At 42.2% G+C, this 24,439-nt stretch overlaps 1 protein-coding gene across 6 annotated transcripts in view; it reads right to left on the bottom strand.

Annotated features, from left to right (window-relative positions):
* Positions 1 to 24,439, bottom strand: part of STOX2 (storkhead box 2) — a 210,382-nt gene that overhangs the window by 35,408 nt on the left and 150,535 nt on the right. The window contains exon 1 of one of the 6 annotated variants that reach the window (XM_087856515.1): positions 48 to 23,530. The exons of the other annotated variants lie outside the window; for them this stretch is intronic. The gene's annotated coding sequence lies outside the window, so the exon portion shown is untranslated. Of the gene's footprint in view, positions 1 to 47; positions 23,531 to 24,439 lie in introns of those variants that run through there. 6 annotated transcript variants of the gene reach the window in all.

The following is a 24,439-nucleotide window of genomic DNA, read 5'->3' as shown; positions in this document are numbered from 1 at the left end:
TGGGCTGCTGAGGGCACGTGGAGCACAACAGGAAGCCAGTACTTTACCTTCGTCCATCTACGTTTAAAAAATGAGTTCCAGAACTCTCAGCTCTTCTTACAATTCAGTTCTCGAGATACTGGTTCGAGTTCAGTTCAAAAGCTGGCAAAAAGCACCTTAAAGAAGGCTCTGTGAATGTACTTTGCTGGTTAACGATTTTAGGAGAAAAAAAAAATCCTCTTTACCATTCTTTCATCCTATTTGCCTGGAACAGCTGGAATCTGTCCCATGCCTAGGCCATATATCAGAGCCACCTGCACTGAGCCCACATCCCGCTGCAGTGCCTCGGGAATCTGCAGTGTCACTCGGCTTCTGCCTTGTTCTCTGCAAAGTGAAGTCATAGGGACGGATCAGCCAACCTGACTTCTCACTACCCTGCCCAGAATCCTTTGTGAACTGAAATGAGTCATCGCTCCGAGAAAAGCTACAGCCTCTGGTTGTCTGTGCAGGCTCCTTTGTCTGTGCAGTGCGGAGACGCAGGGCTGGGACTGTACCCCAGGCCCGGGGCTGCGAGGGGTACAGCCTCCTCTCCGAGGGGCCCAGCTCCCCTCCCGTGCATCAGCGCCAACTCAGATTTTTTTCATCATTAAAACACCAAAAAGGGCAATATACCTCCAGATGCTTGAAGAAAAAAAATACACATTAAAATGAATCTAGCGTCATATACTCACCAGTCTGTAATTATAAACCTGACACATTCTCTCTTTCTTTTTTTTTTTTTAAGGCTGGCTTTTCATTGTGATGAAGGACGAATCTCCCTCCTGTGTGTAACAGGCGGTTCTACTGCACACTGGATCAAAGTTTAGCTGCAGTGAGCTATTTGTCATAAATTCCAGTCGCCGCGCAAGCCCTTGCAAGCCCGGGTCTCCTCCTTCCCGGCACAGCCGGCAGGCGTGCAGCAAAGGCGGCCCGCCGCTCACTGCCGCGGGTGCAGCCTCTGCGGCCGCCTAGAGAGGCGGTGTTGGGAATGAGGTCACTATGTCAGGAACTCGTTTGCAGCGTGAGCCTCTCCTGAGCTCCCAACACCACCGAGATTGCACGGAGTGGTAGGATTCGCATCTATTTTTTAGATCGCTGCTTCCTCTGCTTTTTGGGAAAAAAAAAATCTGTGTCTAAGATCAGTAAAGACAAAAAAAAAAAAAATCGAATGCATATTTGCATGCAAATGTCTGTTTCCCAGCACGGTTTGGGCTGCACCACACTCCTCATCAGCCCCGCACTAACTCGTGCACACGCACGTGTGCGATCGTATTTATAGACACACATACACACAGAACCATAGAGAAAATGATTCATCTCTATTTAGAGCACAAGGCACCGCATATAAACATCTCCAGAGGAAAAGGGGGGGTGGGTGTTTGGCAGAGGGGAAAGGGAGAGGGGAGTATCAGCAACCACGTTCAAAGCACAGAAAAATGGAGGCTGGAGGAAAAGAATCGCTAAGGAAGAAGTGAATTCCGTTGTATTAGTACTGATGCTGCCCAAACCGCCCCCAAAGAGAGAAGAGCAGAGCAGGCGCCTCTCACAGTCTGCGCTCAGGAACCAAACAGGGGCCAGGAAACTGTCCAATACACAGAAACCAAGTAGATGTGGGTGGCAGGGGCTGTTGGGACGGCCCGTTCCCCACGTCCCCGTGAATGCAGCAGCTAGCCTAGCACGAACATGACGCAGAAGGTGCAGCCAGTCTGGGAGTCCGGAGACGGCAGGAATCCCGCCGTAGGACTGTCCCAGATCACTGCAGTGGAAGGATCCCTGGGCTCACGTCCCACCACAGTCATAGCCTCTCTGAACTTCTGTGATTTAGCCTGTCACCGCCCCCGTCCTGCAGAAGCCGGGGCCTCAGCCCAGCCTGAGCCTCCCCTAAAGCCCCGGTGAAGGCCCTCAGTCCCCGAGCTGAGTCCTATGACCCCGCACAGTGATTCCCATTCCGCCCTCGGAAAATAAAAAATGTATAACCCTCTTCCACCTGACAAAATACGCAGTATCTACAAACCAAATTCCCGTCCCTACATTCCAAACCCTTTCTTCTCCCATGGCCTACAGGTTGGGACCCTTTGTAAGCAGGCACACTCTATGATCATTTATTGACAGAATGATACACTTGGTCTTGACATTATTAAGTAAAACTTCTTCGACTCCTGCAACCGTCTGAGCTTCCGAGTCCTCTGCCCTCGTGGTTTCCCCTCTTGGCTTCCGATCTGGCACGCCGGCTTCCCTCTTACAGTGCTGTAGGAAGAGCTGAGGACACTCTGGCTGCGCTCTCCCCTCCCTTGTTCTGGACTCGACAGTCACATGGTCCAAGATGACAGTAGGCTTCTGGCTGAGTCACACCGTCAACCCTCGGAGAACGGCTTCACATTAAGTGCTAGTACGTGAGGCCTCATTCATGCACTTAAAAACTCCTCACCAGTTATGCCGTATGCATTTCATCAGAAATGGTTTGGTCTTGATTTTCCTTCCCGATGTATGACTTCCTCTCATTTGAAATGCCACCTAGATTCTCACCCGTGACATAGACTGAGCCCGTGGCCCAGCACCAGGGCGTCCTACCAAGACCGCTCACCTTTACTCAACTCCCTTTGAGTCTGGTCGCGTCGTTAGTTATAAACCTACCAAATCCCACCGGCTCCGCCTCATTCCTACGGGGCACAGTCTGATCACCACAAGGGCAGAAAGTACACCTAATAAGCCCCTGCACTTTAAGAGTGCAAAGATGTAAGTGTATGAGAAATGTATTAAAAATTAAGATCTAAATAGAGATACCTTTAGCTCTGGAGGCTCTGGGCCACTGGACCACCTCTTGACAGCTAAAATTTCAAGTTTCCTCTATGATAAAGGAAAGGTTAAATAAATGGATAAAGAAAAAAAGTACCCAAAGAGAAAGGGTGGCAAATTACAACAGCAATGTATTCAAACTTTCTAATATTCAAATATGCGTGTTTCTAACTATACGTGGGTCACCTGTGATCATATTAGAAGCTCACCTAAGCTTTCCAAGAATCCAGTAAAGTAAGTACTGTCATTATCCCCATTTAAAAAGAGATTAACAGGGGCACCTGGGTGGTTGGGACTTCGGGACCTCAGGGTCCTGGGATCGAGTCCCATGTTGGGCTCCCCCCTCACCTGGGAGACTGCTTGTCCCTCTAGGCTTCCCCCGGCTCATGCTCTCTTTCTCTCTCAAATAAATTAATAAAATTTTTAAAAAGAGAGAGAGAGAGAGATTAACTGCCTTCCTCAAGTTCCACAGCTAGTAAGTGGCAGAAGCAGGATTTGAACCTGGGGCAACAGGCCCAGGGTCTGTGATTTTTTTTAATGAAGGACTTTTAAAAATTTATGTTTTTTTCTATCAAGATTTTATTTAAATTCAACTTAGTTCACATACAGTGTATTACTAGTTTGAAGGATGAAATTTAGTGAGTCATCAGTGGCATATAACACCCAGTGCTCATTCCATCACGTGCCGTCCTTAATGTCCGTCACCCTGTTACCCCATCCCCCCACCCACCTCCCCTCCAGTAACCCTCAGTTTGTTCCCTAGAGTTAAGAGCCCAAGCTTTTAACCACCACACATACTGCCTCTCAACTCGTATAATAAAATTACCCCTAGAAACAAGAATTTTTTTAGAACACCTACACCTCAATTTTTACATTTAAATTGAAGGTAATTCACTTCATTACACATGAGGCCACTGAGGTTAAGTTCACAGGCGGGGTCCCCTTCCCAGCAGTTGCCTTGCCCAGTCTGCAACCAGCGCCGTCCTGCCTCGCTGCCAGTTACTGAATGGTCATGCAAAGGAGGGTAACGGATCAGCCACCACCGTAACCAGAAGCTCATTTTGCTGCCCTTCTAGACGGTGAGTCTTAGGATGGACAACCATTAGCCTCGACTTGGAAATAAAGGCGAGAAAGGCCCTCTGATGTTTTCCTTACCAGTCTGATGGGGAGATAAACTCAAGCATCAACTGCAGACGTTATTAGCAGCCCTCCTCCTCCCCCTGATGCCTCCTGCTCCCTTTAATCCCAGCTTCAGTGTTACAGTAAAGGTTTGCAAACACCACACAGACTATCACAGGGGTGCTTGCTCAGTTGGGGAGGTGCAGGCAGGGCTGTGCTTGGCACTTGACAGGTTCCTTGGCAAAAGAGGTCACAGCAGCACCACCCCGCGGCACCGTCACGCAGGGTCCTACCGAAGGCTGTGATGAGCGGATGGTGGAGCAGAGTCTTAGAGCGACTGTGCCTGACAAAGCAGAGCAACAAGTATCTCAAATCCGTTAAAAATATTTATTGGGTGCCCAGGTGCAGAGTCCTATTGTAAGTACGGAGATCCGAACGTCTTTCAATAGCGTAGATGGTGCAGGCCACGTACTGGTACGCACAAACCTGATTACAAACAAATGACGTAGTCCCTACTCTCAAGAAGCTTCTAAGACACTTGAGGAGATAACAATATTCTCACATAGAAAGTGCAAAGAACACAAGACAGTGTCTGTCCAAGAGGAGGAACGGGTAACAGGTGCCTGTGAGAATTCTGGAATCAAGCACCTGGCCGAAGCAGTCAGGAGCGGCTCGAAGGCAAAGGCAAATCTGTCCTAAAATCTGGACTGGGGAGAGAGAAGAGAAAGGGCATGCATGTGTTAGAACGTGAGCTCCGTGAAGAGAGGGGTTTTTGCGTGCCGCGTGTTTACAGATGTAGTCCTGAGAAGTGCCCAGTCACTGGTAGGCACAAAATAAACATGTGCTGAATGAATGAATGAGTGGGAGAGGGCAAGTGTGAACCCCGGTATGGAGGTACCGAGGCAGGGGGTGGGCCTGCCTGCGGCAGAGGGTTCATCCTGGAACGCAGACGAAGAGGAGGCAAAGGGGTGGCCTAAAATCAGATTAAGAACGGTCTCCAGGGGCGCCTGGGTGGCACAGCGGTTAAGCGTCTACCTTCGGCTCAGGGCGTGATCCTGGCATTCTGGGATCGAGCCCCGCATCAGGCTCCTCCGCTATGAGCCTGCTTCTTCCTCTCCCACTCCCCCTACCTGTGTTCCCTCTCTCACTGCTGTCTCTATCTCTCTCTCTGTCAAATAAATAAATAAAATCTTAAAAAAAAAAAAAAAAGAACAGTCTCCAATGGATTAGAAAATGACCCAGGTTATATTGGCAATGAAATCCGCTTGGCATTTGTCATAGCTATTAGTAAGTCTCATCCTAAGAAGCACTACCGCTACGTGAACCCCTCATTCTCCAAAAACAAGTATTTATAAGCTTCTGGCGGTGCATTAGAGGCATGGCATGCTGACAGGATGGCCAGACGTTCTCCCCCAGGGGCTTCTCTGCACCCGCATCACCGCACAGAAGTCTGTGATGCCCAGACTCTCTCTGCTTTGCAAGAACATACCAATGGGGCAGGAAACAAAATCCTAGTCTGCGGCAACATTATACTAAACCTACCCTAATTCGATCTAGTTCAAGTCAACAGACATTTCTTAAAGACAACGTGTAAGACGCTGCTTGTTGCCCAGGTCAGAACAAAGGTGACGAAGTTACAGCGTCTGTCCTCACAGTTTCGTGTCAACCTGAGTCATTCAAGGCAAACAGGGAAAGAGTACCAGGAGACCAAAGAAATCTGGTAATTTCCGACCCAAGACAGAGGTGGCCAGGAAGCACGGTGGGAACTGGGCAGGGCTACGGGACGGAGTGGCAGCCGCGGTGGGCCCCGAAGGCGGGTCAGCAGAGGGGGAGGAAGAAGAAAGTAGGGGATCTCGAGGCAGCAAAGCAGTGTGCTTAGAGACCACGTGGGTTAGAGAGTACAAGATGTGTTGGAGAAAGGCTGGTGGCCAACCTTGCTGGGCCGGCATGGCAGGATCCATGAAGGAGATGGGCAGAGATAAAACCAGAGCCATCAGACTGAGAGAAGATTTTGAGAAGCAGGAAATTGTAGGAGAAAGCATTACAGGTTCTTACAGAGCGGGATGCTATTCCTGCTGTAAGCTTAGGTTGCTGTGGCAACGGGGTACAGGACGCATCCAAAGAGAGAAGATAATGAATGACCGACACAAGGGAAGAGCCTATTGTGAGGGACCCAACCAGATGCCTGAACAAAGACCACAGAGAAGTGCAGAGATGTGAGATACTTTTCTGTTTCCCCAAGGGACTTTCCAGAATGTCCAGCGTGAAATATTGGAGTATTATCCGCAATGCATTTCTAGAAGCGTCATGCACACCTACCACGACTCACCCAGAATCCATCCAAAAGCCTGTCTGTGCTCGGCTGATTGTCTGACATCTGGAGTAGTGCCCAGGGTAGAAGATGAGTTCAAACTGAGAAATAAAGGGAAGAGGAGAAATCCTCTAAAGAGAAATCCCTGGGCACCAATAACAGACGAGACTTCCCCAGTGCTGATAAAAAAAAAAAAAAAAGGCACAAATTTAAAATTTAACGAGAGTGATTTCAGAAACAGAAAGTTCCAGAGTCTTCAAGGGCTTCACAGCCCAGGGTTTACCGAGGTGAATGCATTATTGTTACGGTGGCAGAAGCGATTGCAATTATGGTGGGATTCCGTACAGCACAGTACAGGCAAGCAAACTAAATATTTAAAGAACAAATACACTTGTGGGATCCCTGCGAGCAGTGGGGAACACCAACAGGACCACAGAGTTAAGAATAAGATTATTCTACGTGATTTACTAAAATTCTCTACAGTCTTTGGATTTGTGGCGCCTGGGTGATTCAGCTGGTTAGGCAGCTGCCTTCGGCTCAGGTCACATCCCAAGGTTCTGAGATACAACCCCACATCCAGGGTCCTGGGATCGAGCCCTGCATCGGTCTCCCTGCTCTGTGGGGAGTCTGCTTCTCCCTCTCCCTGCCGCTCCCCCTGCTCGTGTGCATGCTCTCTCTCTCAAATAAATAAAATCTTTTTAAAAAAGTCTTTGGACTAGATCAATTCTCCTGGGATTAGGAAGACTGAATAATAACATTTTACAGCTGGACAAGGCACTGAGAGTGATCTGGTGAATTATCATTTGACTGAAGATAATCCTAGGGTCCAAATAGGGGAGATGACTTGCCCAAGATTACAGAGAGTTAGTAGCAAAGCCAGAGCTAGCCCCCAGAGGTCCTGATTCTCAGTGCAGACATCTCTCCGTTATTCCGCAATACCTTGTAAAGTTTATTAAAAGAATATTAAACTCCAAGGCCTTTCTGGATGCATTCTGGGTAAGATCTTATAAATGAAGCAGGCAGATGTCCAATTTTCCATTCCTCACTGTGGTATAAATTATTCTTCTGACCTCAGTTCTTCTAATCAACATCCAAAGAAGACAAGGAAGGAAAAGATAAAAGTGAAGTCAGAAAAACTGAGAGCCGGTGAGTTTTCAGGTAAAAGATAGATTTTAAATTTGATGTTCTGATATTAAATGTTAACAAAACTACAGGAAGACACGGGGAAGTGAGATCGTATAATTTAATTCAACGTCATATAATTCCATTATAATTTTACTACAAAAGCATCTGGATTTGTGGACTAATCATTTCCAATCCACTGGGTGAAAACTCACCTAGGTACATCTCAGACAGGGGTACTCAGTATTTGCAACTGCAGAGGACGGGGACACTGTGCCCAAAGAAAGCCCACAGTTTGCCAGGGAAAAAGATTCTGTTTTGAAGTCTCCCTGAAATTCAGGCAAACTATATATTATACTCTGTAATATATCACTTTTTGTCTTAATAGTGAAAGTTTTAAAAAACTGTTTCCACTGAACATCATTCAACATTACTTTCCAAAATCTACAAGGGAACTCACTCGCGAAAGCCTGTCCACATTTGTCTCGAGGTTGTATAAACCTGCAGTGTAGGCCCCAGTCCCCAGAGGCAAATATGCCCCCAATTTGAGAAGCAACAGCTACATCTGAAAACACACCAGAAACTGGTATTTCCCAATTCATTTTCAAAGTTATCATCCGTATTTCTGCAGCTTTAAAGACATACCATTATAGAATCCTAGAGCTCTTTTAGCTGGAATTAGTTAGAAGGTCAAAGAGCTGAGAAACTGAATTACTTTATCAGTGGCTTATTTAATTATGGCCAAGTCATTCTCTCTGTGGGCTGCATTCCTCCTCTGTAAGATGGAATCACAAAAAGAAAGAAAGAAAGAGGAAAAAGAACGCTGCAAAGCCTGCCATATTTTTTAAAAGGAGACATATCTATCGAACTAACCTCTGACCTCAAGGTGCTTCTAATTAACTAAAGAATGAAAAGTAAACACACATGAAAAGAAGGTATCACACTACCTTCCCCAAGAAAACTATGAATAAGAGGGGGGAAATTACGGCAAACTAAGTCCAGACGGAGTGTAAAGAAATACCGGCCAAACGTTTCGATCACGAAGCTGAACTCGGCATGCCTGGGTTGGGTTCCTGCTTCTCACAGGTTCCGACAGAACGCTGCTGGAAGTGGGGTGGGGGGAAGCCACTAATCCAAACACATGCTTCAGGGGAATTGGGGTGCCTCCAGCGTGCTGTTCCTCCGACACTTCAGAAACCCTGGGCTGACTCTAACGTCTACACTGTTCCAACTGACTCGGGTGAGAACAGGATTTGGACTGTATTTCCAGTACTCAAAACAGTGGTTGAAAACAGTGGTTTCAGCACTAAAGCCGGCAAACAGTTATTGATGGAAAAACAACAATCACATTATGTGGGCTTGGGTTTCCTGAGTAGTCATTACCGCAGACTCCTACTTATCCACCAACTTCTTTGGCTGATGTTAGTCCAATCCTCAGTGCCGTCTCCACGTGTCATCTCGAGACAGTCACAGTGTACATCTGTATTCACAAATAAAGTGTTTACAAAACCAGGAAAAAAAATCATAAAATTCTGGTGTCAAAAAATATAAGTCAGTCATATTCCCTTTCACCCCTCTATAATGAATGGATAAAAATAATTAGAATTTCTCTGCCGTCTGGGATCTCAGTGATTATACAATCATGTGTGTGTGCTCTGTTCAATACAGTAGCTACTAGCTATGCTTATTTTTTTTACCTTTAAGTTAATTTGAATTGAATAAATTTCAATTTTAGTTCCTCTATCTCAAGTGCTCGTTAGCTAACACGGGGCTAGTATTCACCATAGTGAGCATGGCATATATAGAACATTTCATCGTCATCTCAGAAAGTTCTGTTGGACAATACTGATCTAGGTAATCAATAAGCACTCACAAGAATATCAGATACCATTCCCTTTTACCACGAAAGCCTGTAATTTTTTGGTGTAATTTTTTAAATTAACATACCAACATCAAGGACATTCTTAATGTTCAACATCTATGGGTTTTAACCCATCTGTAGACTTGCGTAGTTACCACCACGATCAGGATGAGTCAGACATAGAACAATTCCATCATCCCCTCCCCGTCCAGAACGCCTTCGACCTGCTCCTTACGCACTCCTAACTCCAGAAACAAGTGATGTGTCCGTGTTGTTGCAGGTAGGAGGAACGGGGTCGCTGGGTCATATGGTAAGAGTGTGTTTACCTTTATCGGAAACTACTAAACTATTTTCTGGATTGGCTATGTAATTTTGCAATCCAATGAGCCATGTACTTCTAGGAGCTTTTTCATAGATTTCTTGAGATTTTTCTACACGGTCAATCATGTTGTCTGCAAATAGGAACAGTTTTATTATAACTTGTAAATCTTTTAGTTCCTTTTTACACAGGAATGTTTTTTAGGAATTCTAGCATGATGCTGAATAGGAATGATGACAGTGGACATCCTTGTTTTATTCCCAGTGTTAAGGGGAAATCATTCAGGTTTTTTTTTTCTATTAAATATGATGTCAGCAGCAGAGTTTTATAGATGTTCTTTATCAGGTTAAGGAAGTTGTCTTCTATTCCCAGATGAACAGCTTTTATCATTAGCGTATGTTGAATTTTGTCAACTGCTTCTTCTGAATCAATGGATATTATCATGTGATTTTTTTTTCTCCTTTAGTTTTTTAATATGGTGGATTACAGTGATTGGTTTTCAAACGCTGAATTAGCCCTGCATTCCGGGTCACGGTTTATTATTCTTTCTGTATATTGCTGGATTCAATTTGCTAATATTTTTTGGAGGATTTCTGCGTCTATGTTTATGAGGTACATTAGTCTGTAGTTTCACTGTATTATCTGTGTCTGTGGCATAAGGATAACGCTGGTTTCATAAAATGAGTTGGGAAGTGTTGCCTCTTCTCTTTTCATGTCAAATTGGTGGCATTTCTTCCATAAATGTTTGGTAGAAAACTATCTGGACCTGGAGTTTTGGGTTTTGGGTTTTTGGGGGATAAATGTTAACTATCAGTTAAATGCATTTAAAGGATAAGGAACTATTCAGGTAATCTACTTCTTCTTGAGTGAGTTCTGCTAGGATGTTCTTTCTAGGATTTGGTCCATTTCATCTAAACTGTTGACTTTATGCGCACGGACCTGTTTGTGGTACTCACTTACTTTTAATGTCTGTGAGGTCGGTAGGGATATGCCCTCTTTCACTCCTAATATTCTCAATTTATATCTTATTTCCTGGTCAGTTTGGCTAGAGGTTTATCGATTTTATTGCTATTTTTGAAGAACCAACTTTTGACTTCATAGGCTTTCTCCATTAACTTTGTGTTGAAATTCCTTGACATCTACTTTTTATTCTTTCTTTCTTTCTGCTTGCTTAGGATTTATTTTGCTCTTCTTTTTCTAGTTCCCTTAGGCAAAAGCTTAGATGGTTCATTACAGAACTTTTCTTTTCTAACATAAGCACTTAATCTATGTTTCCCTCTAAGCCCTCTTTCATTGCTTCATATGAATTGTGATATGTTGTACTTTCATTTCTGTTCGCCTCAAAATACTTTCTACTTTTCCTGGGACTTCCTCTTTGATCCATGGATTACTTCGAAGCAGTTGTTTAATTTCCTAGTATTTGGGGATTTATCAGCTACCTTTCTGTTGTTGATTTCTAGCTAAATTCCATTATGGTAAAACAGCACACTTTGAATTATTTCAATTCTTTTAACTGCTTTTAGGTGTATGTTTCAGGATATCATCTATCTTTGTGAATGATCTCTGAGGATCTGAAAGGAATGCATATTCTGCTATTTTGAGGAGGAATGTTTTCAAAGTGTCATTTGGATCTAGTTGATTAATGGTATTGTTCAGTTTTTCTATATTCTTACTGGTTTTCAACCTACTTAATTCTATCAATTACTGCAGGTCTCATGTTGAAGTCCCCAGCTATAATCATCTATTTCTCTTTTCAGTCCTATCTTGTCTCATGTACTTTAAAGCTCTGTTATTAAGTACATATAGTTTTACTATGTTCTTTTTAAAAGACAGATTTTTTTTGGTAAGAATACTTACCAGGAGATCTATCTTCTTAACAGATTTTTCAGTGTACAATACAATACTGTTATTAAGAGGCACGTGTTGTACATCAGATCACTAGAACTTATTCGTCTTACAAAACTAAAATTTCATATATTTCATCGATTAGCAACTCCCCACTTCCCCCCCAGCCCCTGGCAAACACCTCTCTATTCTTTGCTTCTATGAGTTTGCCTATTTTAGATATATTAAGTAGAATCCTGCAGTATTCGTCCTTCTATGACTGGCTTATTTCACTTAGTATAGTATTCTCAAGGTTTATCCATGTTGTTGTATATTGTAGAATATATTTCTTTTTTAAGGCTGAATAATACTCCATTGTATGTATGTATGACATTTTGCTTATCCATTCATCTGTTGATGGACATTTAGTTTGTTCCACATCTTGTCTATCGTGTTGCAAGGAACACAGGAGTGCTAATACGTCTTCAAGATCCTGCTTTCAATTCTTTTGAGTAAATAAGAAGTGGGATTTCTGGAACATATGGTAATTCTATTTTTAATTTTTTTTGAGGAAATTTTACACTGTTTTCTATAGTGGTCACACCATTCTGCATTCCCCCCGACAGTGTACAAGAGTTCCAATTTCTCCGCAACCTCACCAGCACTTGTTTTTTTGGTTTTGTTTTTGTTTTTTTGACAATAGCTACCCTAACAGGTATGAGGTGATATCCCACTGTGGTTTTGACTTGCCTTTCCTTAATGATTAGTGATGTTGGCATCTTTTCATATACCTGTTGGCTACTTGTATATTTCTTCTGGAGAAATGTCTATTCAAGTCTTTAGCCCATTTTTAAATCAGGTTTTTAGTTTTTTGTTTTTGTTTCTGCTACTGAGTTATAGGAGTTCCTTATATATTTTAGAAATTAACCTCTTCTTGAATATATGTTGTCTAAATATTTCCTTCCATTCCATAGGTTGCTCTTTTACTCTGTTGATTTTGTTGCTGTGCGGAAATTTTTAGTTTGATTTAGTCCAACTTACCTAATTTTGCTTTCGTTGTCTGTGGTTTTGGTGTCATATCTAATGACAATCATTGAAGTCACTGAAATCATTCAATGTAAATCATTAAAATAATTGCCAAGACTCATGTCCTGAAGCTGCCTGTTTTCTTCTAAAGTCCTGTAGTTTGGGGTCTTACATTTAAGTCGTAATTCCATTTTGAATTGATTTTTGTGTATGGTGGAAGAAGTACATCCACTTTTTATGTCATCTTTGTGAACTTACCCATTCATTTTTGTGCAGTGATCCTCTTTATCCCAAATGACTTCCCTTGCTTGGTACTTTTCGACATTGATATGGCCAATCCAGCTTTCTTTTGATTAGTGTTTACATGGTATGTCATTTTAGCTTTTACTTTTAACCTAGTCACATCATTTTATTTATTTATTTATTTATTTATTTATTTATTTATTTATTTAGAACTTACAGATCACATTTATTCAATAACAAAATGTCCAGTTCCTTAGGAAATTTTTTTTTAATTTAAGGACATACTACAACAAAACTTTCAAAACCAAAAAACAAAAATATTAAACAAATTACTTTATGGCATAGGACATCATAACTTATGTAACACAGCAGGCAGATTTTGTTGTAGAAAAAGGATGGAGGGAAATCTAAATTAAATTTGAAAATTCAGAGAATGGATATTCACAAATTTCTGGTTAAACTGAGGCTTAAAGATGTTAAGAACCTGGGGTCTTTGAGCATCAGTTTTGTTTAGAAAAATAAAAACTTCCCCAAATATTTGAAGCATACTTTTCTACCTTTACAGTTCAGAATCTTAACTGTTCAGTTGTCAAATGTATGACAACATCTTGTTAATTTCTTAAGTTAACTACCAATGTTACCCTTGAGACGCTGACCTGGTTGCATTTCCTCACACATTTTTTTCCCAATGAACCTTGGGCCTATGACAGGGAAGATAATTGAAACAGGCTTAGATAAAAATTGGTCTTAGAGATACTTTATTCATGAATAATTCAGCAAGTACTTATTGAAAGCCTACTACACTTCCAGGTCTAGAAAGAGCCAGACAGACACAAAGCCTGCCTCCAGGTAGCTCACCACTCAGAATACAGCAGGACAAGCACTGGTTCTGAATCACTATAAGCCTTCCTTTCATCTTTCAAGATTTGCATAGATACTGATTTCCACTGTAAGGGCAAATAAAATCTTCCCTTATGCATAGCATTCTTTAGATTATCATAAGGGGAATTCTGAAGTCTGTGTGTTGACAAAGCCTACACTTTGCTTTCTCTAATTGCCTTCTGCTCCTTCTGACAATGTCAGATATTTTCTTTTCCTCTTTGGTTCTCCACAACACACACTCTGCACTTTTGCCAATCCAGCTGGCTTTTTCTGGGATGCTTTGCTACAGCTTTCTGTTCCTCTTCACTGTGCATTTTGTTTCTTTCCTCCTTACTAGCAAACCGGTCATTGGGGTTTCCCCAAGATCCCTTTCTTGATTTCTTATTCACTTGAGTGACTAAACTTAACACCTCCTTAAATGTTGGGTCTTTGATATAATAATCCTTATATTTAAAATATATTACTTGTAGACAACATATCCCTTGGTCATTTTTAAAAAATTCACTCTGACAATCTGTTGTTTATTTGGTATGTTAAACCATTTATATTTAATGTACTTGTTTATATGTTGGGATTTAGATCTACCACTTTTTATGCTTCCACCCTCATTTTGTTCCTGTTTTCCTCTTATTTTCATTTGGAATATTTGAATATTTTTCACTACTCTACTTTAATCTACCTATTGAGTTTTTATTAATTTCTTTGTATAGTGTTTTTAGTTGTTCCTCTAAACATTTCAGTATATATGCTTAACTTTTCAGTCTGCTTAGAATTAATATTTTACTTCACTTCAAGTGAGAAACCTTACCACCATATTGGTCCCTTTACTCTCCTCTTTTTATGTTATAGTTGTTACATTATATCTATACACACTGAAAAGTTCATCACCTTTTTTATATATTTGTTATATTTGTTTATACTTGTTTTCCATCATTACACATATTTTACAGAACTTAAGAGAAAAAGTTAATTATATTTAACCGGATATTTATCATTGTTGCTTTTCTTTCATTCCTGATGTTCCAAGTTTTCCTCTGGCATTTTCTGTCCATCAGCATTTCTTTTAGAGCAGGTCTCTGGCAGTGAATTTTTTTTGTTTTCTTTTATCTGAAAATATCATTATTTCACCTTCATATCTGAAGGATACATTCACTGGATATTTAAAAAATATTGTTCCATGGGGTGCCTCAGTGGCTCAGTTGGTTAAGTGTCCAACTTTTGATTTCAGCTCAGGTCATGATCTTATGGGTCATGAGACTGAGTCCTGCAACAGGCTCTGTGCTCGGGGGAGTCTGCTTGAGATTCTCTCGCTCCTCTCCCTCTACACCTCCCCCCACTCATGCTCACACACTCCCTCTCTCTAAAAATTAATCTTTAAAAATATATCATTCCACTTCATTTTGGCCTTCATCATTTCTAATGAAAAATCTGCAGTCATTCTACTTGTTGTTTTACTATGTTATGTATCGTATTTCTCTAGCTGCGTTCATGATTTTTTTCCTATTTAATCTTCAGCAATTTATGATGTATCTGGGAATAGATTTCTTTGAGTTTATCCTGTTTAGAATATGCTGGGCTTCTTGAATCTGAAAGTTTATGTCTTTTACCAAATTTAGAAAGTTTTCAGCTATTATTTCTTCAAGTATTTTTTCAGATCACACCAGACCTTTGATGACAAAAATTTTAGACATTTTGGTATTGTCCCACATCCCCTGAGATTCTGTTTATTTTTCTTTCAATTTTTTATTCTCTGTTGTTGAGATTGAATAACTCCCATTGATCAATCTTCAAGTCCAGACTTCGATTAGCTCCATTCTGTATTAAGCCCATGCATAAATTTTTAATTTTGGTTATTTTAAGATTTCAATTCTAAAACATTTGATTCTACATTATATCCTCTGTCCCTTTCCACTCTACCTTCCTATTCTTTTTCAAGAGTGTTTATCCATAATTTTTGAACCATAATTCTAATAGTTGAAGTCTTTGTCTAATAATTGCAACATGTGACACTTCAGCACTCGCAACTGCTGACTCCCCTTTACCAAACAAATGGAGATTATCCTGGTTCTTCATATACTGAGTAATTTTGAATAATGTTAATTATTGTGTTGTGTGAGTCTTTAAATCCTAAGGAAAAAGTTTTGGGGTATTTTTGTTTTGTTTTGTTTTTTAAGGGATGTGATCAATGTGGTAAATTCAGGCTGCAGTTTCCAAACCACCTGTCAGGTGTGATTTGAATGTCAGTGTGGTTAAAGCTTTTGCAATGCTATTTGGATCTGTCCCCTGTGCATACCATTCAGTGGTCAATCTGAGAATTTTGTCATGGTCTAGTTCATGTCAGGCCTCCAAGTGTTTAGGATGCTGCTTAGGGTCCAGATGCACACATGCCCAGCTTAGAAGTGGACCCAGGAGTTCGTACAACATTTTATGTGACAATTGTCTTGAGCTCCCTCCTCTCAGTGATCTCCTCAACACTTTCTAGTTCCCCGGGGTCCTTCTGCCAGAAGGCTGAGGCTTTGGTCTCCTTGCTCAACCATGTACTTGTAGCTACTATCTCAGTCAGTCTGATGCTAAGTTGTAGGAGGACAGAGAGACGGAGAAAAAGTAATAGGAATTTACCCTACACCCTTGCGACCATGGTTCCTCTCATCAGAGAGAAGGATTCCCCTATCTTTACAGTTTGAGATGACTGCCCAGCCCCTACTGCTGCTATCTCTCTGTAGGATGACTATAAGTTGGACCAGAGAGAAAGAAAAGAGAAGAAACAAAACAGTGACTTCGCTCACTCATCTGAATGTAGGAGTCCATTCTTCTGCTCTTCAAGTCAGAAAGTGAGGACTTCTTTTCAAGATCTTTCTGTCCACACTAGTGTGCCCTACTGGGTTTTGGGCCACCTTTGACTCTATGCCATGTGATACCAGAGGGGCTAGACAGAGGAAACTCACAACCAGTTTGGTGGTACTTCAAATTCTGGTCTCCTTCCCAATTTGCCTGCTACTACCATTTCTTTTCAGAGTCCTCACGTGGCAGTTTAATGTCTTCTGCACGCAATTCACAGCTACATTCAGTGGGAAAGACAGGGTGGAGTATTTTATCTATCTTCCTCACAAGTGGAATCTTCTCTTTATTGTTTAAATAAACATAATCATAAATAAGTAAGCACTGTTGACAACAAAAGCCAATATGTTAACTTTGGTCTTTGTTTTCCTTTTATAAAAACTTACTTTTATTTCAGGATGTATTTAATTGAGATGGTTTTTCAAATTGTTTAATTTTAGCTGCAAAAAGATTTCACTTCAGCTCATTTATTTCTCACATACCAAACACCCCTCCCTTTCCCACCTCGGTGATAATGATAGACAGACACGGTTAACTAAGATTCACTTCCTTCTTTGTGGGCCTGGCCTCTTTAGCACAATATTTTCTTTAGAGTCACCACAGAGAAGCTAACATGATTGACATGAGTGCCATTCTCTTGTTCCCCATGCCCAGCCTCCAGCACAAGGACTAATGAGCTTTGTCATGAATGTTAGATGGGTCAGGAGCAGTGAGGCACCCACACTCCCCACAAACCAGATCATTAGCATCAAATGTCATTATTGCGTTCTTTGCTTCCCTCTTTGGCCCTCTCTCTTTTATCCACACTACACACAGCATGGTAGTAGGTGCTTCAAAGACTCCCTCCTTCGCCGTGGCTAAGGCCGTTACCACTGGGGGAGAAACAAGCGTGGCTGGAGACTTTTACTCAGGTATGTTCAGTTCTCCTACTTTTACTCCAGACTTTTGGCATTTGAGGCCCCCAGAGGCATGTCACTCAATTTGTTCAGTATGTGAGCATGACTAGCCTCTGGACTCTACCGACTCGAAACCTTCCAACAAAAGCAAAACTCTCAAACATTACACCCCAACAACATAGTCCCACCCAGAAGTAACTTTACCCCCAAATTCCAATGGCCTTCTGGCTGGGAGGGTATTACCTAGTGGCACCTTAAAAAGGGCTCTATGAAGACAATGTTCACACCGCAGATACCATTCTGCGTGACAGAGCTGGGACAGTTTAGTCATCACAGGACAGAATGTGTCTGTTGAACAGAAATGGCTAGTGGGCAGCACGAAGAGTGGGCAAGGTGTATTTATAATTCTAGGCTACCACGGAGTGAAGGCCGCAAGTCCTATCCGCAGCAGGAGCAGATTTGTTAGAAAAGGTTTATGTCTAATGGATAAACTTTCCTACTCAGCCCAAACGAGGATTTTAATTCTGGCTACTGGCAGCAGCACTGTGGTGGGGGAGAGAGTGAGGGAGAGAAGAAGGCCACTCAGCCCCAACTGCTTCAGAACGCACCCCTGCTGTTAGTGGGAAGCCACCCATGTTCCTTCAGCTGTGAGGTGACTGCCCTTCCTTCTGCATGACTCCCCCATGACACGTGAAGGGTACACTTAAGCAAGGGTCTGGGGAGGGGGAACAATGATGTGACCTGGGTCAGGGAACAAGGCCCAGGGGCCTCCCCCTCAGAGAGTGACAAGCTGTGCTGGGTCTGTTCTGCACAGTGTGGTGCCCAGCCGAGCTCCCCACCCAACTGAGAAAACACAGCTTTCATGTCCATCCCGTGGCTATGAACTCACTGAAACTTAGGTACCAGTGTGGACATCTCTGAGAGGTATTCACACAGCAAAGGCCACCTGAGAGGTTGGAAATACTACACTCAATACCAATGTTTCTTGAAACAACGACAAATTATAAAGTAAGTAAAATCTGGTTTCTAACTCAAACTCAGGACAGAAAATTCAGCTGAACCCCCCCCCCCCCCAACACACACACATCGGGCTACAGAGAACAAGAGAACGGACAAGATGCTAGAAGTATTTTCTCCCGTCGGACAATGAGCTGCACCTCACAGTCTGTCCAGAGGGGGGAAGGTGATGGACCAGCTCCCTCACACTCGGGTTTGCTTAGATGTCCAGACCCAGATCAAGAGTTTCCACAACAGCAGATAAGTAAGTTTAACAACCAAAAACTGAAAACCCTGCAAATTATAAAACCAGAGTTAATACACCAGGAATAAATAAGAATCAAACTAATTTACAAAGCAAATGTGTCTGAAAAGTAAGCTGTTCCTATGCAATAATTCTAAATTCATGAAATTTATCGACCCAAGGTATCTCTAAGCTTTTTTTATAAGAAAAGAATCATAGCACAGTTTTGCTTCCACGTCTCAACTTTGAGCCTTTTCCTTGCTGATAAATCACTGCCAATTCAAGTTTTTAAATTTTATTGTCTTTTTGGTTTGTTTGGGGTTTTTTTCTGGAAGTAACACATACACTGATGAAGGAGGCCGTACTCTTAATGATTTGTTCAGATGAGTAAAATTTTTCTGCTAACTTAAAAAAATCAGCATCTCTGCCACATTCAAATTTTTGAAATAATGCAGTTGAGGCTCATAAGAATGGCAAAACTGTCCTCTTTTAAGTTCCATACCCTATAAAATGCCAGTTTGAAGACCCTATGACTGATGAAGAAAGACATTATTCCCATCGCGATACTACCCAGTATTCCTTTATGCTAGAATCTAACAAATTCTTGCCTGTCTTAAAGTCATACTACCTAATCATTGTATGTATTTAAGTTTTAGCCTTCTTGTGTTATATGACTTACCCTTTATCCCTTCTATCCTCACTCCCTCCCCAGCCCAACCTAGTCTCAAGAAAAAAAAAAAATCCCTTGGCAACAAAGCTCCTTTTGGTAAATTGGCTTGGGGACACAACGTGGTCTGGAAGAAGTGCTTGTCTTTTCAGCACTTGGTTTGTAGCTGTGGAAGTGGCAGGATTTCTGCCTCCCAAGCTGTCCGGGCTGGTGGTCACCTGGGAACCCGAAGATGACTGTTGGACCCAGAACTTTCCAAATTCCGGCCCCGCATCTGTGTTTGTGCGAACAATGCGAAGTCCCCAGTGAAAAGAAGGAAAGATTGGACAACATAGAAAAGTTTTCATCAAGATAAGTCTACTTGATTAAAAAAAAAAAGATCTTTTATGCTGACAACAGTTGGTGCTTTTTTAAAAGCACTTACTTGCTAGAACTGAAAGGGGGTGATGTGATGTTGGTCCACACAGACTTTACTGAAATGCTTTTGGTCGGTGAAACCCAAACGTCACCCCTGGAATTGGATTTCAGATGGGTGGGAGGTAGAGAGGCACAGGGGTCTATAATTCTCACACATCCTGAAACCATCCCCATCCACAGGTGATGCCCAGAGTTTGGAAAGAAAAGTGTTACTGACCCTGATATCTTTTGGATTAAAGAAGGGTATTGTTTTTAGCTATTTAATCAGTGTGTACTAACGAATTTTTTAAGTGGATCGCTTCATTATTTTTCCTTAAGCTTTGTCTGCTTCCTCTTTGTTTTCTCCTGCTTTTAAAAAAACAGGACTTTCATATTTCTGTCTCCAAGATTAACATGACTAAGCCCCTGGCTTATAAGTTTTAATGTTCTGTAGTTTTTGGCACTATCTAGTTTGTAATCCAAAGGTGATGATCTTTTTAATCCAATACAATGTAACGACTTTCCTTCTTAGTATCCCCATTTTCACCATATCCTACAATCGTACTATGTCTGATTTCAGGAAACAAAAACAAAGCAAACAAAACAATTAGAGGATAGGGAACTCAACAAATTCGGTTAGGTATGCCTTGGGTCCCGAACATCCAACTGTCAGGTCTGGACAACATGCTCGGGTGGCTAGTGTCGTCCACCCATCCTCACTCACCTTGAAAGACACCAGATATACTCAAATTTCCCCTTGCTCTCCCTTGCACCATCTACCCTTCTGGTAATGCCACCCACCGCAAGCATTGTCACCTGGGTGCACACACCGCCGTCACCTTTAACCACTGTCCTCTCCTTGATAATGCCTACCCGGAGCCTCTGAACATTTCTCCCTTCCCTCCTCCTGTAATAACAACAGCCACATTTATTGAGTTCCCACATGTACCAAGCATTACCAAGGGGGCTTTACATATGTCATTCCATTCACTTGTCACCAGAACATTATGAAATAGATATTATTATCTCCATTTGCTGGATGAAGTCCAGGAGAATTTGGTAACTTGCTTGGGGTCATAGTCAATAAGCAGCTTCAATGACAGATCATCATAACAGCTATGATACTGATGTAGCTACATCCAGGGAAAGAAAAAAAGGTTTGAAGCAAAACTTGACAAAGTAAAGAACAATTTGCTTGTTTTAACAGCTCTCGAAAGTAGAGATTAGAAGATCAAGTCACAATTTCCACATGCATCCTAGGTCACTCCCTCTAATTATAAACTTGTTTATGCACTCATGGTGAAGAGAGTTAAAAGCTATTTTTAATTCGACATTTCTGGTTTCGTGTTTGGTGTCTTCTTCCATTTCCACAGCCGTCTGTAGCACGTTTATGTCATGAAAGTTGGAGTACGTTGTGTGGTTTGGCCTGACCACACAACCACCACTGAGAGGAGCTTCTGGGGAAAGAGCATCATGGGAAGGTTGCGGTGTGATGAAAACGCAAGGTCTCCCACTGACGCGGGACACCCATCAGTCTGTCAGTCAAATGCAGAAGGGCCGAATTACACGGCTGTGGCTCTTTCCAGCTTTGGCTTTTTGGTTCCAAAACAGTTGACTTATCAATTTCTTTGGGGAAATGAGTCATGTGTGAGTCATTAAAAGGCAATCTGGATTCTCAATTCACAACTAGGGTCTGAGTTTCCCCTGGCTGTTCTAGAAAGGAGTGCTTGCAAAGGCTCCAACCTTCGCCCTCTTCTCTTCCCCATCCACTATCCCGGTTGTAACCCTCTGGTATACACAGCTGAGAGGGGCCAAACCTCCCTCCCAGGTCCTAAAACCTTCCCCCGCCTTCCAGCCCCACCTTCCTCTTCTCTCCTTACCAGACAACTCCATCTACATGTGTCCCCAGTGCCTTAAACTCCACATGTCCAAAACGGAATTCATCCTTCCCGCAAACCCTGCAATCTCTCTGATCTCCTAGCTGGGATTACAGCAGCATCGTGGGTGCAGACACGTGACCTGAGAAGGTCAGAGTCCTGTCTTTTGCTCACTGATAATGCCACCCACCTCGAGCCATAATCCAGAATCCATTCCCCATAATCCAGAGTCAATACGGCCAGTGTACTCCCTGCCCGGGTGTCTCTAAATCTGGTCCCTTTCTTCTGCTTTGCTGTTGGCCAGTCTCGGCCTCTCCGGACCACCAGGAAAGCCTCCTGCTGTTTCTCGCGCCCACACTCAGCACGACTACCAGAATACGCTTCCTGGCTGAGGCTCCTTATTTATGTAACAACCTCGGTTTCATCAGCTTGAAAATAGGGATATAATCACCCTCAAATGCTCTAAATATGTTGATACCAATTACATCCCTATTTTCAAGCATATAAAACCAAGCTAATGTTACATAAATACAAGTGATAAAATTTTCTTATCATATCAAAAGACATTCCTCTAGAACAACTTAGCTGAGTTGAAGAACAAATCATTCTTCTATCCCAGCAGGAAAGAAATCCCATGAAGGTTAAAATAATCTGACCATTGTAGCAATTAAGTGCAAACAGGACATAGCGATACTAACATTTATGGGGCATCTACTACATGGCAGGGACTGTATGCCTGGTACTCTGCATAAGTTACCTAGGTTAATACAGCCCTGTAATAAAGGAATAACCCTCACTTCAAGGGATAACACTAAGTAATTTGTTCTGTGTCTCACAGCAATAAGACATCCAAGACTTCAAGTGTCACTCTGTGCAGTATCCAAACCCATGCACTTGCCACCATCCCCCCTCCCGCCTCCCCAAGGAAAGGCTGAAGCTCACAGGGGTAAGGAGTGACTGAAAGATTCACATACATGGTATAATTGCTCTGACTGCAAGTCAACCACAGTATGTCCTTTTTTGTTAAAATCTCAAATCTCAAGCACATAAAACTTTCATGTTGATTGACAGAGAAACTGGGTAAAGATGAGAAACATGAGTTGATGATAAGAAAATTCAATTGGCAACATTGTTCAGATTTCACAGACCCCTTCCATTCCCTGGGTCTAAGGTCAGGGGTAACTTTTCCAAAGAAAAACCCACCAATTTTTTTTAACTAGATAAGATAGATGGATCAGTACCTATTCTACACCTAGTGTTGGGCTGGGTACTACGAGGACGAGAGGAAAACAAAGCCATGATACCAGCCACCGAGAGGTAAGCTATCAATTCAGAGGCACCAAGAGAAGCATGGGATATTGACAGAGGCAGTGTTGGCCATTCCAGCATTAGGACATTGATATGACACACGACCTCACCATATATTCAGTCTTAACAAAACAGTTTCAAATACAAAAGGATCTGACCTACTGGAACCACACAAATGTATAAATCACACCACACGAGGGCGACTCCATAGCATAATGATCTGAGAAGGGGTCCTTCGTATACATGACGTTCGAGTAGTAAAGAATAATTTGTATGAAGAATGGAAGTGACTTGCAAAGTTTATTCTTGAAAGCAGACATTCCCCGTTCTGTATTTTTTCAGTGCTATTAACTCAACTAGAAAACCCTTTCTTCATGAAGGGAAGACAAGTACCTTTCATGCCAACCCCTATTTCAATCATTACATTCTGAATTAGCATACCGTGCATTTCTAAGGTTTTATTTTTATCATATTAAAAATAACATAACACCTTAAAATGGAAGAAGTCAACATTTGACATTGAATTCCCTCTCATAGTGAGTTGTGCCACTTACAAAAACTATTTTAATGGCACTTTATTACTGAAGTTAAGTGTTACACAAATGCAATTTTTTTTTTTTTTAAAGATTTTATTTATTTATACGACAGAGATAGAGACAGCCAGCGAGGAGGGAACACAAGCAGGGGGAGTGGGAGAGGAAGAAGCAGGCTCATAGCAGAGGAGCCTGATGTGGGGCTCGATCTCATAACGCCGGGATCACGCCCTGAGCCGAAGGCAGACGCTTAACCGCTGTGCCACCCAGGCGCCCCAACAAATGCAACTTTTTGATGTCATAATAAAGCCCATGAGAATAGAGGCCACCTTGTTCTCAACTGGGGATAAGAGCGCCCCCTCCTCACGCTTCCATGTGAAGGAACTTTCCTTAGAATGAAAATTCAGGTGTGTGCCTCAGTCCCCATCACCCCCGCCCCGCCGTGGCACGGACTTCTGTGACTGGTAAACATGGGAGAAGGATCGACTCAGAGATGGAAGTGACCGAAAAGCTTCCCGGAAGGAATGTAGAACAATTCGGATTTTGTCTCATTCAAAGCCTTCATACTTTCGATTACTCTACTTTCCAGAGCCCTTCGTTTTATCCTCCTGCTTTTAAAGTTGTGCTTTTCCTCCAACAACGTTCACGTCCACTACTCAATAAACACCATTTTATAAATTTATGATCTGTTTACTGTAAAGTGTGAATTTTTAAAGAAAATACCTTTTAATCCCTTGAATCCCTCAAACTATCTAAAAGCATACCCACCCCCCCACCTCTGGGCTTCCCTAAGCGTCATCTTTTTGCAACTTTATAAACCATCGATATCATCAAGCACACTTAGTTTCTAGCAAAGCCCTTCGAGAAACTCCTAGCTTCATGTGATATCATTACAGATGAAAGCAAGGCACCGCCCTACCATACCTGCCCCCAGTCTCTACGCATCGGGCTTCGCACCAGTCAGAAGTCCTTGATCGTGGAACCTGTCACAGGACATAACGACTCACGCTAGTTGAAACCTGCAATTTCCCTGTTCCAGAAGGCTGGCGAACTAGTAAACAGCTTATGAAACAGTAAATTAGGCAGAAACTTTCTCTGCTTTTTATTTTACTTCATCTTTAACATGTTGTTTTTGCATATGTTAGAGGCTCTAAAATGACTTA

Source organism: Ursus americanus, chromosome 27 (genome assembly GCF_024610735.1).
Source record: "Ursus americanus isolate L20-20 chromosome 27, mUrsAme1.1.p, whole genome shotgun sequence".
Classification (NCBI taxonomy): Eukaryota; Metazoa; Chordata; class Mammalia; order Carnivora; family Ursidae; genus Ursus; species Ursus americanus.
The sequence above is the reverse complement of the archived record's forward strand: the minus strand, read 5'-3'. Positions and strand labels throughout refer to the sequence as shown.